The following is a 16072-nucleotide window of genomic DNA, read 5'->3' as shown; positions in this document are numbered from 1 at the left end:
TGATTTTTAAAGTGCAAGACATTCATCAACATTGAAAACAAAAGCTTCCCCATACCACACCCATTCACCCTGTGTCCCCACAGCTCAAACATTTTACACTCACTGCAAAAGAAAACCTCATTTCTAAAATGACCACTCATCCTCACCATCAGTGGTCACTAAACTGAGTGTGACTCAACTAACGCAGGTTTTAACAATGTCTTCAAACATCCATGCTGTTTGAGCTCTAATCCCTTGGATTAGACACTCAGCTCCATGCTTTCTAAAGAATCCAGGATGAATGGAGCAGTATGGGGGTGCCAGTCCCCACTAAAACATAAAACCCTCAGCCTCTCCATCTGACTGCTCCTTTCAGTTATTGTTCCTTCTCCAGAAACAGCACTTGGAAAACTTAGAGTCTATCCTTTTGTACTGCACAGTTCCCTGCCCCCCACCGCCCCTTCAGTAAATCTACCTCAGATTAATTGGCACTAATGCAACCATTCACAGCTGTATACAAGATGTTGGGGAGTGCAACAGAGAGGAGTGATTATGGTTTCCTGCACACTGTCATTGCGTTGTAGGAACAGATTCGCCTCCTTCAGAAATGGCATGATAATGGAATGTAATAGCAGAGCCTCTTGGCAATCAATGCCATGGTAGAAATAGGAGCACATCTCAGTGACAATAACAAAGATGAAATGTGAAACAACAAAGCCCTCTCTCTCTTGGCTAGGACTCTCCAGAGTGCCTCATTACTTTAACCTTTCCACCTTCACTGGATACACAATTAGAAACATACATTTCCATGGGCACTAAATCCACTCACTTGTTCACTCTACCCTCATTAGAACACTCAATGGGGCCCAATTAGCTGAATGGTCAAAAACAGATGTTTGTGACTTAAGAAAACATTCTTGGAAACAAAAGAAAATGGAGAAAATCTTGCAATACCCATCCAATTAATGACCTGAAATCTATAGAATTTACATTTTGACATGAGCCTAAACTTTTGACAGACAAAAAACTTACATTCAAAACACAGTTCTTCTATAGCAGAAATCATTATTTAATTCAGGTTCCAGAATGAAATCTAGTCAACCTTCTGAAACTGAGAAATTTTGCAGATTGTCTACATTCCGTTCTTTCAGCAACACTGAGTCCACTTTCCTGCATGGTCTTATGGCTGGAGGTAAGTAGTGTGTGCCCCTGGTCAGGGAATATTTGCTCCATGTTCCACCTTCCCTGTCATTACAGGCCCCCTCTTGAATCTGATCCACTTCTTTTATTAACATTGGGTGTTTTACACCCATTGGGATGGACTCAGACCTCTATAACTTATCAACTAGTTAACTTCTCTGTTCCTCTGTTTGGTTTTCTTATTTAAATTAAAAATGGAGTTATAATATTCTGTGAATTAAATAAATAGAAATTTTAAATTGCTAAGAATTATGCCTTTACTGGGCAGTAGCTAAAGATATTAAATGTCCTATTAGGGTTTGAGAGATTCAGGCACAGCCAATTATGTCCATCCCAAAAGGTTGAGGCAAGCACCATTGAAAAACACCAAATGATTCATTATTACTCCTAATCAAATAGAGCATTAGCAGAATATTTGACCCCATCCCCAAACACTACTGTCAGAAAACAGTTGGGTTGAATTATCATTTAAGAAGGAATATCTGTGGTGTCAACTGCAGTGCCGACTGCAGAGACCCTGCTAGAGCTTCACTCTTTTGCTCTTCTTTGGCATTTCTGGGATAAGCCACATGATTCCAAAGTTTCTCACAGGTACACCAACTCCCTCCTTACATGGAGATATTACCACACCCTGGGATATACTAGCTTTTGCTCTGGGTGTCAGGAATATGCCTTAGTGAGGCAGAGAGATGAGGTTCATGTTTTTATTAAGTATCCATTCTAGAAGGGGGGCAAACTATAAACTAGCAAATAAATAATGAAAAATATCATTTCAGGTGATGAGAAAAGGCAGGACTATAATGAAAGAGGATACTATGATGGGATGCAGTGAGCCAGGGTTCCCTGAATAGAACAGTCACAGTTGGAAATAGCCTCCATACCTGAGAAGGCACCAAGGAGCTGACTCCTGGCTAATAAGAAGAAACTCACCAAAAGAAGATAGGATGTGATGGGTGAGCATCTCAGGCAGAGAATACGACAGAAGCAAAGCTTAGGGTGGGATGAAGTAGGAATGTTTCAGGAAGAGAAACAAACCAGTGTGACTGAGCAGGAGGGAAAAAGTATTAGACAGAGTAGGGAGGTGTAATGTTGGGATTGGTTCAAGAAGGGCATTTTAGGTCACAGAGAAATGCCTCCATTTTATTCAAGGGAAGCCACTGAGGAGTTTTAAGTGGTGAAATGACAGAATCAAATGTAAATTTTTAAAAGAGCATCCTGGGTGAGGTGTGGAGAATGGATTGTAGGGGATGAGAGTAGAAGTAGGAATGCCATAAAAAAGATCGTTGGACAAAAATGAGGATTTACTGGCTCCTAAAATCTCTTTCACCCCAAAGTTTTATCTTTGTTCCTATGGCTCATAAGAGGCAATTAATATAAGACAGAGCTCAGAAATGGTTTCTTGGTATAAAACGAACACAAGGATCCTAGAATTTTATGTCCTTACACCCTGCACTCTTCTCAGAGTTCTATGGCAAGGAACCCATAATGGTACTAGTGTACTTGTTGTATTGGTTGGAAACCAAAACTCTATATCTGATATTTTAACCACAAATATTTCTAATTGCTTAGATTGGATACAAAATGTAGGGGGATTGATTTTTTTCCTCTATTGTTTGTGTTAGGCAATTTGATTTTTTTCAACATTTCCCCTTAACTGTAACTTTGGGCAAGAAATACATTTTATAATGCACACAGTTCCCCTCCCCCAGGAGCAGACAAACCACATTACCAAGAAATGGCATCTGGCAATCATTATTGCACTTGGTTCACAGCTGCTCATAGAAGAGTTAAAAGGGCTGTGAGGCAGAACATGGAAATCAATTTTTAACTCTTATTTTAATTATTGGTTGCTTTAGTTTAATTCTTGGTTACTTTTCATAAACATCTTGCATTAGGTAGGCAGCAAGTCTTTCCCTGATTAAAGAGCCTAAATTTTAAAATTTATGATCCTATCCAAATGATTGACTTCCATTACAAACAGAGAGAGGCTTCCTCAGGATACCTGCCTAAGCATGAACTTCTTTTCACGTGGATATTTGGTTATTCTGGAGGGAGTCATTCAAAGCCCTCTACCATGGCTCCAGGAGCTCTTATCATCATAACAAAGTGGTCTTTCTCAGGGACCAGTTGCCTCCTGCAGAGGGCAAGGTAAATGATGTTAGCTAAACAGCTAAGGTGTCAGTAAGGCATCTAAAGATATTCCTTTAATGTTGACATTTGCCTAGGAAAAAAAATAAGACTAAATAAATGTTGGCAATTGAAAAATCAAATTAGAGTTATACATAGAGCACAAAGAGAGAGTAAAATCTTGGAAGTGAATAAAAGGAAAGGAGGAACTACTTCTCTGTCCTCACATCCATCATTACACACCTGTTCCCCACTTCTCAGCTTCCCTTTGTAGCTACAGGTAACCTTGTGGTCCAGTTTTGGCCAAGGGGACATATGATGTTTTTTACCTTCCTCATAAAAGTAACAGATGCAGCCAGCATCACCACCACCTTCCCTGTTGGGCCTTCTTTCCTGCTTCCTGCTTTCGATATGAAGAAAGAAGTAGCTATAGCATGGATCCTGCAACTGTGAGGGAAACAAAGCAAGCCAACAGAGAAACCAACCTAAAATCCTGACACTGTGAAGCAGCTAAATAAGGATCAACAATTGCTGACCAGCATACTTGTTATGTAAGAAAACAAAGTCCTATTTGATTTGATCCACTTTAGATGGTTTTTCTTACCTAGTACACCTAGATTCCATCACAGACAAAGACCATCATCAGCCATGGATATGAGAAAGATCAAGAGCCCCTTCCTCCACAGACCCCAATCTGACATTTCCATAGAACATACTTCCATGAAAATAATCTAACTTGTAAGTTAAAGTTTGCTCTCTTGGCACTAAGTACTGATATTTGCTGTGACAAAGCTTGATTAAACATTGCACTGGACAGGGTTGAGTGAGGAAAATAGAGTCCATTTCAGATAGTTTGTAGGAAGATTTTATGCCAGTACATAGTTACAAAGGCACTGGGAGAGCTGAAAAGCCTAACAGCATATGGTGACAGAACCTGGACAGTACCACAGCAAGAAGTCACAGCCACACCAAAGGCTGGAGGGACCAGAGAAAGGGAATGGAGGCTGTCCAGACGGAGCTGGGACCATTAGGCTTTTCACAATAGGGAACAAAGCAGAAAGGATGGAGAATGGGTTTGAAAGCAACCAGCTAATGCCTAGTACAGACATTTGCCGCTGTCAATAGTGAGGTATGCATAATAATACATCAATGACTTTTTTTTTAACTCTCTCATGTCTGTGGCCCCCACACATTCTCTGTTGAGCTTTACGATGATCATAGAGTGCTCATCACACAAAGTGCCAGATGTGGGGGTTTCTCTGAGAGAAAAACATGCATTTTTTTCTTAATATTTTTTGTACAAAATCATGAGGAAGTTTCACTCTAAGCAGTTACAGGATTGAATTGTGGAACAAAGACAAAGAAGAGCAAATGACCTAGAAGCATAATTGCCATCCTAATGGCCCCTTTGATTATACTGAAATCATCAGGAAAGAATTCCCCCTCGGCCTGACTCCATGCTAAGCTCCTCTCTGAACAGAGACACCTGATCCTCATGCTTTCTACTCTAGTGGAGTAGAAAGACAAGAGCAAGGCTCTGCAAGAGTGGAGGGAGAGAGAAAATCAACATCACAGTCCCCAGAAAACTTAGAATCAATCATGAATTTGCAGAATTAAAAAAAGATCTTCATAAAGTAAGATTATGTTGGTAAATACTTTGAAAGTCATGGAGGAGTATAGAAGGAATACAGGTTGAGTATTTCTTATCCAAAACCAGAAGTACATTGGATTTCAGATTTTGGAATATTCGCATATATATAACAAGATCCCTTGGTGATAAGATTCAAGCCTAAGCATAAAGTTCATTTATGTTTCCTATATACCTATACAAATATCCTGGAGGTAATTTTACACAGTATTTTAGTGTGCCTGTGTTTTGACTGCAGTGCATTACATTAGGTCAGGTATGGAATTTTCCACTGTGAAATAGTAGCACTCAAAAAGTTTCATATTTGGGAGCATTTCAAATTTTAGATTTTCACATTGGGGTTGCTCAACCTCTATACATTCATATATATATACATACTATTTAATTCTGACTTTATATAAACTTCTCTAAGAAATGGACTTTTGACCTCAGTTTGAATCTTTACAGTTACAGAACTTTCAGTGCATCATGTTTTAGCATGTGCTGGAAACACATCATTCCAATCATTAAAGAGCCCAGTCTTCCTCACTTTTTTTCTACCCTGTGGTGCTGCTCTTGCCCTCCTTCCTCCACTTACCTCATTCAAGTTCCATGCTCCTCTGCTTCAACTACAGAGCTGTTCCTCATCAATGCACGCTATCTTCAACCATGTACGTCACCTTGAACTTTCTTATCAACAACACTCTGGCTAAAATCTTGCATCCAGTACTGACTTGACTATGTGGTTTTTGGGCAGCCAGAGCACAGTGCAGTGGGGCTCATTTCTCTTCCAGACACCTCTGTCTGTAGAACTTCAGGTATTGTTTACTGTTTTATCATGGGTGTTTTCCACAAGGTCTGGTATGGCCTTTTCAGGGACTTAACAGAGCACTAGTGAATAAACAACGTTCAGCATATGATACCCATACTGTCCTAGACTACTATTATTTTTAACTGCTCTTAAAATGCCATCATCCCACAGTGGCATTATGGTTTTGTCACATGAATCTTTGACTTTGTTACAATTTTAGCACATGGCTTGGGCCCTATTTTTTCTTGCTTGTCATTTGAATATTTATTGGGGCTGCTTCTAGTTCTACTCCCTTCACAGACTACTAAGATTTCACATCTGGGGGAAACACAGCGAGGGTACTGCACAGTCCATGCCTAGATGACAATGATTGACCCATTGATCTACCCACTGTGGGCAAGTTCTTCAAGCAACAATCAATCCACCCACACAAACTATTCTCATATCCCTTCATGTATAATATGTACATTGTACATGAGGCTATCCCCAAGAAACTCTGTATCTCTGAAAATTTATATATATATATATATGTGGATTTCTGTATATGAAACACAAGGGTGACTTAGGAGACAAAGTCTATTCAAAACAGGACTAATATATTTTATTTATTATTAAAATAAACCTAACAAGACAGGAATCTTTACTTGCAGATTTTAAAATAATCATCTATGTTGAAAAAAATTTCCTAATTTGTTTTCCCTGCTAACAAAACTTTTTTCTGAAGCATAGACTGCAAAATGTAGTTTTTAGTTTGAAAGTGCAAGGTGGATTTCACTAATTGGTAGCTATTTGGCCACACTGATAGCAGAATTTATAGGAGAAAATATGCAGGTACAAAATATGTCTGAAGTTGGCATGGAGGCTGGGTTTCCTGTTTGTCCCTAAGCTCTTCAAGGCCAGATAACAAGAGAAATAATTATACCCCAATTCCCTGGATATCATATGATTTCCATATGAAGAAGAAATGGGAAGAAATCTTTACTTAATTATATAAAATTTTGCTTTATCATGCTTTAACTTGTTTTCCTTCAATGAAGGAAGAATTAAACTGTGTCCTCATGTAATAATAATCCTTACCTCTCATTTCTCAGAAGAAATCACAGGATCATGGGCCTCTTTGAGTTCAAAAGTTGTCATTTTCCTAGCTCTTAAAATCAAGGAAAGGAAGACAACAGCAAAGGATATTTATGTTCTCAGTCTTCTCTGATGGGTTCTCACTGAACTAAGAATAGTTTTTTAAATGCTACAAAAATTATTCTTATGGATAATTTTATTCTCCCATTATCCAAACTTAGCATAAGAGGAAAATACAAACAACAGCTATATTCTAACAAGCTCTTCCTATGATGTTTCATTTAATATTCACAAAACCCAATGAGGTAGTACCATTACTATCCTTATTGCATAAGTGAAGAAGCTGAAGTTTAGAGAAGCTAAGTAACTTGCCAGGGATACATGATTAATAAGTGATATAACCCATGCAATATAATCCCCAAGGCCTGATTGTGTAACCTTGTTTCCTGCAGACCTGACTCAGATGCAAGGCATGTCCAAGAACCCAATAAAATAACTTGTTAATAGATAGAGAAGAGATTACAAGTGTGAGGAAGGATAGATGAAAGCCATTGTTATACTTTTGACAGATAGAATAACAAACATTTTCTTGAGGCTTTATAAATTCTTATGAAACTAGGGCCTACTTTTCATACTCTAAAGGAGATGTTATTATTGGAAAATTTTGCTCACCATTTGATGCTAAGGCATAGGTGTCATTGATAAAATTTGCCCTAAAATTTTGAGTCCAAAGTTGAGTTTGATGTTGAAAGTCTGTCATTAAGGGCTCAGCTATCTTGCTGTTTCTGTCTTTGGATTTACTCCACAGTAAGGAGTTGCATTTTGTTTCCAAGAAGGTCCTGTCTGCATTCTGAAGAGAATTCATTCTGAGTTCACAGACTGCACCTGCGAATATAAAATCCAGTTACTCGAAGTCCTGGAATGTTTTTTAGCCTATTTCCTATAAGAATTTATCAGCAACACATCTAACATATGCCAAACACACATGTATGTAGCTCCTGTACCTGCAGTTGCCTCCCACTATACTTCAGTATACCTCACATTTGCCTCATGTCACTGACAGGAATGTCACTCCCAACTTTAATGTGGAATGCTGTCAGACATGACCACATGACTTGTTGATGAGCTCATGTGTTGCTCTCTGGCCCAGATCAGCACTTTCTCCATACATCTTGTATAAGCCACACTTTCATTTGGGCTTTGGCAGAGAAGAATAATTAAGGTTTGGATAAGGCAAGAAGGCCTTGCCAACTTAGTTACTCTTGAGAGTAGAGATTACCCAAGCTGTTAGCACAGCCCAGAGGAGCAAGAGGTGTTGATACAGCAACACCCAAGGATGCAGCAGATGCCTGGCCAGTGACTTTTATTCTTTTTTGACTACGGGCTACAGTAAGAAATATTATGCAATACAATATCACAGTGCATGCATATTAATATATATCGTATCTGTGTGTATATAAACACACACACAAAGGCTAAAAATATCTACCCCCAGACCACATGGCTAGTATAGGGAAGAATGTATTTACCTGAGACTCATTGCCCATGTTCCTACTGCCATGCCTTATAGCAGCTTCTCTCACGTTCTCTTAACCTCCATCCAAAGCCAAACCTTATGTCTTCTCTCCTGTCCACCAGGTCATTGTGAGGGGAAGTAGACTTCTTCAGGGCTGAGTTCCTGGAATTCCTGAGGTCTTAAATGGCAATCTTCTTTATCTAGCAACATTTCCAGAAGTACACTCACTCACTCTCTCCTCAACTCAAATGCAAGTCTAGTAACTGTACATGTTTATATACGACAGAATGTGTTGGCTTTTAACAACACCAAGGAATCTGACAAAGCTGAAATTTAAGGCAGAAATAAAGCTGTGTAAGTCCAGAAGAATTTAATGCAACAAACTATGAAATTTTATTTCAAGATTTATTTCTAGGCTTTCAAATTAACTTGGAGAAAAATGCTCTGATAATCCTCATGAAAACTTTCCAAGTATTACTAACTATTGGGTACACTTTAGCCTTGCTAACACAAAGGCTGGGACATGGTGAATAGGATGAATGGTGCCTTGAACCATCAGGTTACCTGAGAGTGCTGAAGTGAAACTCCACAACCCTAAAATCTAGGCCTGATCTGTCACCAATCTCGGCAACCTTCTACTTAGAATTTTAAACTCTCTGGCCATCAGAGAAACGTAGTGCAGAGGCTTAATCTGTGCCTTCTGTAGCCAGACGAAATTTTAAGTTCTTAAATTGAAAAGGGCACCTTTCCAGTTTATTCATTAGAAAATACAGACTGCCAATGAAAGAAGTTTCTCCAGTCATTTTCATGTGGCTTCCTGAAATAAAAAGATAGTTAAAGGAGGATATTTGTCAAAGGTAGTGTCCCAGAGCTCCTTCGGGAGACTGGTGTCACAACATCGTTTCTCTCTCCAGCACCCCCTGGGTCACCATTTATCGCATTCCTAATAACCTCAACAGTCTCCTAGGAAAGTGGAAGCCAACCCCCCATTTTCTCACTCCAGTAAGTTTAGGATGAAGATGCAGTGCTGCTTCATGAAATTAAAACTATTTGATTCAATGACAACTGAACAGAGATGTACATGTTAAAAAAAAACCAAACAAACAAATATGCACTCTAGCAGAGCAGGACAAAGCCCAACAATCCAATAGCTTGCCACATGTCATTTTTAAGAATAAAGCCTGGCATATAGTAGGTGTCAATAAATGACTGTTGAATAAATGATCTTGCAATGCAATAAAAGATCAATACTTTTTAGCTGTAAAGTGTCACTGGCATATCACAGGACAGAATGAGCGAGATTAAGGGTTCATGGTGTGATTTTATCGGTCTAAGGATATGGTGTTTGGGGCATTTTTCATAAGAAATCTAAAAAAAAGAAAAAACCAAAGAAATTATAAATAACTCTTCCAGCTTCCATCCATCCCAATCACCTTTCTTTTATGGACAAATGCAGGAGAGAAAAATGGAATAGACCCACTCAAAGTATTGCTTAAAAATGCTTGACTGCCCTACAGTGTGATAGGAAGATCCTTTAAATAAATGGAGCGGGACAGCTTTCAACCTCCTCTCTATACTGCTTCTACCTTTTCATGTCTGAACTTTGACCATTGTGTCTGAATCCTGCCCCACCCCCACTCCAAAAAAGAGAGAAATTAAGTTAATGAAGAACCCAGCAGCTTCATCCAATGAAGAAAGGAGGTCTTATTTAAGCCTGGTCTAAGAAGCAAAGAAACTTGAGAGCTAGGTGTAGGATGGGAGCAGAAAGAAAAAGAGATACTATGTCATCCTAAAAACAAAACTCACAGAAGTAGGATAAAGATGGGAAAACTGAATGATAGGTTGGAAATTTGTTAATAATGAGAAGTCTGTTTCCCTGGAGGCAACCCATCATATCAGAGCAGCTTAGACCATGCTTGAGATGCTGTTTCATAGAGAACTGGTTCTCCCTCAGCTCGTTTCAATGACAATGAGCATTTCTAGTTGAGTGCAAGAAGACATGAAGGGCATCTTTTATTTTCCTAAGAGGAAATTGAACCTATACATTGTGAGACTTCAGCATATGCCTGTATATGAAAATATGAGCCAAAAGCTTTTGAAGAGAAACAGAAGTATGCTACCCTTGTGACAGAGAAGTGTCCAAGAACAAAGACAGAGGTATTTCTGCGTGCAATTCCCACCCTACAGATTCCTTGTTGTGATACATTTTATGACCAACTTTAAAGACATTGACCTGTTGATCTTGTTCTGGTTTTTATTGGCTACATCCTTCATAACATAAGAAAAAGTCTTTAGGAATAGCAGGGTTTTCATTTAAAAAAAAAAACCAAACTCTCCATACACGGCTTCAGTATTCTAACAGTCTCTGTCCTGCCATATACTGCCAGCAGTCACTGCTTTAAATGTATAAAAGGGAAAATGGCACCATGCAATGAAGTTGAGCCTATGGCAAGAGTCCCACCCACATGCTGCCCCATGGGTGGAATTAGAAATTTAATCCACAAAGACACTTCAAGTTGCCTTACCAGATGCCCTCCACTTGGCTGGAAGTTGAGTTATGTCAAGAAGTCACTCTTCTAGTGAACAAAATTTCTAATTAACACTGAAAATGCATGGTAGCTAAGTCTGTGGTGAAGACAGGCCATCTCCTCATTCTTCTTAACTGGCGCTAGATTAAACTATGAAAGGGGTGGGGGGAAGACAGGATAATTGCTCACGTTGGAGCATGGTGTTTTCTCCCACACAAACATGTAATTAGGCTGTCTTAACCTCTTGGTTCAGCAATAAACACCACTTCACAGACTAATTTACAGGCAAGAGTTGCAGAAGGCTATGGAATAAACTCTCAGGGCAACAGCTCTGCAATTCAGTAAAAGAGAGCAGCTTCACTATTTCAAGTCATCAAAAATCCTTCTGCGCTTACCACAAACTAAAATGAGATTGAAATAAGGGCTATGCATTCAAAACATTGAACACACCAGCTAATAAAAAATACATTTGTGACTGGTCGTAAAAATAGTGAATGTAATTGGCTATACCCTAGAAATATCTTTTACTTACAATATTTGGGAAGACAGGGGTCTCCATAATATTGACTTTGCTAACATGTCTACATTTTTCTGTCCGCCATAATTATGCATCAGTCAGCGACACCTCACTCTTATAGCTGCCAACAGGCCTTGACTCAGGCAGTGGGAGGCAGGCTGGCTGCAGCTCGGCACCAGATTATATTTGCCTGGCAAATACTGTTGGCTTAGGGCAAGGACAGGGAGGTGCTCTATAAAAGAGACAGTCCCTCATGGCTGCATCATTCTTCCATGCAGACCCCCAGGACTGGTGGGTCTTTCTGAAGGACATTGGAGCTGTTCTTCAGCTGTCTACTTTGTCCAAAAGTCTTCTTTAAGCATGGAATACAACACAGGACCTGTAGGGGAAGTCAAAGTAGATACACCCCTCTGTGGGAATTGTGTTTTCCTTTAACCAAAATAGATCAACTAGAGACAGAGAGGCTGTGGTTTGACAGTGGTTGGACACCAGGAACAATCACAGAAGGGCTGTGGGCTGTGGATATATTGGACATGATTCATGTGGTGTGAGAATTGGAGAAAAAAATGGTAGACAGAGACACACAAGGGAGGCCTAGAGACCCTTCAATAGGATGAGAAATCAGACAAGTCCTCTTTTTACATTCAGTCCTCATATTTTGTCCCAAGTCCTCTTTTTTACATTCAGTCCTCTGTTCAGCCAAAATTTTCAAAGGTAAACACAACACTTCCAATATGGTAAGTGCTTGGGATCTAGACATACCCATTATAAGTATTGTGCCTAATCCTTGTGCAATGAGCAAATGAATGAATGAATGAATGAACATCTTTCCTATTGAAATACTAATAAATAACAGGCTACCCTTACATTTTCAAAAGTAATTCCAAAAATCACATTTTTATGTGATTTATGAATCAAAGAAAAATGATCCATGAATGAATTCAAATGAAAATAATTTAGATGAAATAATTATCATTTTCCTAAATAATTATCATGTTTTAAAATATTATTATGAGAAATTAAAAAGCTCCATCATAAAAAAAATCAAAAAAAGTTATATTTACTTTGAAAAGAGTCATTTGTCTCTCAAGTAACAATTTTATCAAATAAGCATGGTTACCTTATACAAGCAGCATCTTTTTATTTTGATAACTTTAAACTGAAACTACAGTGCAGGGAATGGATATTAGTTTTAGTGAACATTTATTCTGCATTTTTGCATTTGAAATTAGCAATGACTTAGCACTTGAGTGGTTAAAAAAAAAAGGTAAATGATACCAAGTTTCAAATGACTTCAAATTGTCCCCTATTCATATTATTAAAAAAAATTAAAAAGCTAAACTATCTTGCAGATTTTTAGTACTAAGCCTATAAACTCCTGATGATACATATGACTACAAAATTATAGTTGATATCCTCAAGAGAATTAATGCTATAATTGATATTTTATAATTTTTAAAGTCATACTCATAATGCAGACAATTCTACTTAAGTGTTGTATTTAACTCCCTTAATATGGTTACGGGGCCCTTTTAAGAATTAGGCTTTCTCATCTTTTAAACAGATTTTAAATAACTGAACAGTAGCAACAAGATATGGTACTGAAATTGAAGATTGTAATAAAATACATGCTTCAATTAGATATCTGTTCCTTTAGTTAGTTAGTTCGCTGATTAGTTTGCTTTAAATCCTGCCTTCAGTACTAGCAGTATTGCAACCAATAAAGTTTATCCAAGGAGTGATTATTGCTATTGAAAACCTGTAAACAGTTTAAATACATCCACTGTCAAAAAGACTATATCTTTATATGTATTTTATAGATTTAGATTTTATATATTTAAAAGGATGATAATAAACAGAATTCCCAATAATTTTGTTGTTCTTAGGAAGAACAGTTTTTAGAGAAAGCAATTGGTAAATGAAATATGTTAAAATATTTTAAAACTTTAAATAAGAAAGTAATTTCATTTAAGCCAGGCTATCCAAGATCAAACGACAAAGAAGACATAGGGAGCACCCTGGTGATGCTTGTGGGTGCTCATACACGCACACACATCAGACTCTTAACAAGAAATCAGTCAATAGGCACTTTAAATATCACTGTCAGGAATCATTCACACACACCCCTCGTGTGAAACGTGGCAGTGGTATTAAGGCTGAACACAAGCACTGCACACAACTCTAACTATTGTGAGACTTGTAACCCTGACAACTGGCTTCCACAAATACCTTTAATTCCAGGCTCTGGCTGGAGCCGAGGTGAAGGCTGAAGCAAATAACATGAAGGGAGTGAACACAGGATATTTTCTATTGTGTAAGGAAAGGGGAGAATTAATCAAAGTAAGGAGCAACTTGGTAGTTTAATTATGAGTCTCTTAATGTCTTTTCATAATCAGTTAATAAATACCTTAACAATAAAATTGAATTTAAGCTTGTAATAGGCCGTGTTGGCTTGAACCTAAACAAAGGAATTAGCAGCTCCAGGCATTGTGTAATAACTGGCTCCCTGTTTGGTGCCAGGAGAAACAAAGCATTTCAAGTGCTTTTTTTGTACCTCACCATAATAAACGCTTGTAATATTCCCCAATTTCTGGAGTGTAAGACGCAGATCTTATTTATCACAGTATGGTGACACACCTGGCACGCGGATCAGGAAACAACTGTTTTACTTCATTTCTGTCATCACCTTCCAACAGATTTCTTTCACATTCCAATTTGGATGGGAGGACTTGACTTTCTCTCCATAAGTTCTCCATTAACAGTTTCTCAGCAGAAGGCGCCATTGGTTCGTTTCCTTTTGCAGTAATTAATTACACAGAGCAGCGTGTTTTGACTCCAATGGCAGCAAAAGCGTCAAGTCACGGGCATTTACTTGTAGCTGCAAGCGACATCTTTATCCCCAGAACCATGTGTTCTCTGGTGAGGTAGTGAATCGTCACAGTTCCTCGGGCAGGCAGTGACGCACACAGTGTCATCTCAGGAGCACAGATTTCCAACTCCAAGTCCCTCCAATCACTTTTATTAATATGTGTTTTGCTTGGAGAAGACTTTCCTTTCAGGTTGTGTCACTTTATGCATGCTGCAGACGAAAGCCACTTTTGCTCTCTGCATTTGTAGCAGGGAGTGTATCAGACTTGCAGTCCTGAGCCCTGTGAGCTCCGTGAACAACTATGCACTAATAAACCTTGAAAAGCTTGAATTACACTATAACCCACAAAAATTTTCAAATTAAAAAGGCATATTTAGAGGCCCCCCGTGGATAGTGATTTTATTTAGTTTAATTCCCTCTTGTGGCCAATTAGGTAGACACCCCTGCACACAGGCACACACTCCTAAGGGAAGGAAAGGGGGGTGTTGGTAGCTTCGGATGTGAAAAAAAAAAAAAAAAGGTAGTATATCATTTCTCCATAGACAGAAATGATTTTCCCGGCTGTTGTTCTGTAAAGAACAGAGCTGTTAGAAATCTGTGGACATGTAGGCAGGATGGATTTTTATTTAATTAGGTTTTCTTTTTTTCAGGCTATGCAGGCTTCCAGCTTCTTCCTAATTCACTGGTAGTGATTTTCCAAGTTGAAAAGTAAAAGTTAAATTTTCATCATCACAAAACAGCATATTCCTGTTTTGTTCCCTTCAATTATTTTCTGGTCAGAATGACTTCTTTCTCAGCTGAGACTTCCAGCGCATGCTCATTTGCAGCATTATCAGCATTTGTTTTTAATGAAGTGACTTTGCACACCTTTAATGTATTTTTCTCACCTGCGCATGGAGCTCATTCACACAAATGGAACTCAGATCAACCCAAGAGAGATATCTGTCACAAAAATTGTTTCTAGCCTCTCTTGATGCTTGCCGCTGTTCTTTCCATCAAAATTGCAGAACTTGCCTACTTCTCATCTGGTGGCAGGCTCCATATGTGCCATATGAAAAAGGAGTTAATAAAATGCAGGTTGGAAATATAAAACAAGGTCAGGGGCGACAGTTTGGCTGAAGGCCTTTCTTTAAATGTGGAAAACAAAAGAACAAGATTGTTTTAGCAGTCACAGCTGTTGGGAGAGGCAGCTCTGGTGCAGAGTGGCAGCCCAAGCCTGTTACCTTTTTCATGAGTCCATCAAAACCACTGTCCTCTACCTAACACAAGTCCTCTACATAGTAGGTGCCCCAAGCTTAGGAAAGCCTAAGTAGGGAAAAAGGAAAGTCCCCATCCTGCCCCCAGGAGGGCTCTAGGGATTGGAGGGTCAAAGCAGTGGGAAGTGAAGGGTCAGTCTGAGGGTGGGAGGGTTTGCATCAGACTCTAGGCTCAAGAACCCTTGCAGCTGTGTGTCCTCCTCCAAGTTAGCAGTGATGAATGGTGTTACTGTGTCTGCTGTGAAAGCCACCCAGATTGGATGCCTGTCAGCGGTAGGTTTTTAAAAGTAAGTACTTAAGATTCTGTGGTTGGGTCCATCGTATGCCAACCAAACCGGAGGAAAGAAAACATTGTCAGTCAAGCAGTTTGCTTGTTCCACAAGACCTCAAACGCACCGCTACAGATTTGTTTTCTTAATGAACTGACTAGTTACTTTGGCAACACTTAAGAACATAAAGCAAGCAGTGAAACTGAATCAGAAGAACTTTATCATTTTAAAATGAAGATAAAAGAGAAAACACTTAATAATTATGTCACAGGATGAGGATAGTAGCCACAGAGCCATTA

At 38.8% G+C, this 16072-nt stretch overlaps 1 long non-coding RNA gene across 1 annotated transcript; it reads right to left on the bottom strand.

Annotated features, from left to right (window-relative positions):
- Positions 1-6627: 6627 nt before the first annotated feature.
- Positions 6628-8746, bottom strand: LOC141420774 (uncharacterized). The gene is made up of 3 exons (XR_012445387.1): positions 8348-8746; positions 7491-7703; positions 6628-6891 (listed from the first exon to the last, which is right to left on the bottom strand). It is a non-coding gene; the product is annotated as an uncharacterized lncRNA (long non-coding RNA).
- Between the last annotated feature and the right edge of the window lie 7326 nt (positions 8747-16072).

The sequence above is a fragment of the Castor canadensis genome, chromosome 1 (genome assembly GCF_047511655.1).
Source record: "Castor canadensis chromosome 1, mCasCan1.hap1v2, whole genome shotgun sequence".
NCBI lineage: Eukaryota > Metazoa > Chordata > Mammalia > Rodentia > Castoridae > Castor > Castor canadensis.
This window is presented reverse-complemented; position numbering and strand designations above follow the sequence as displayed.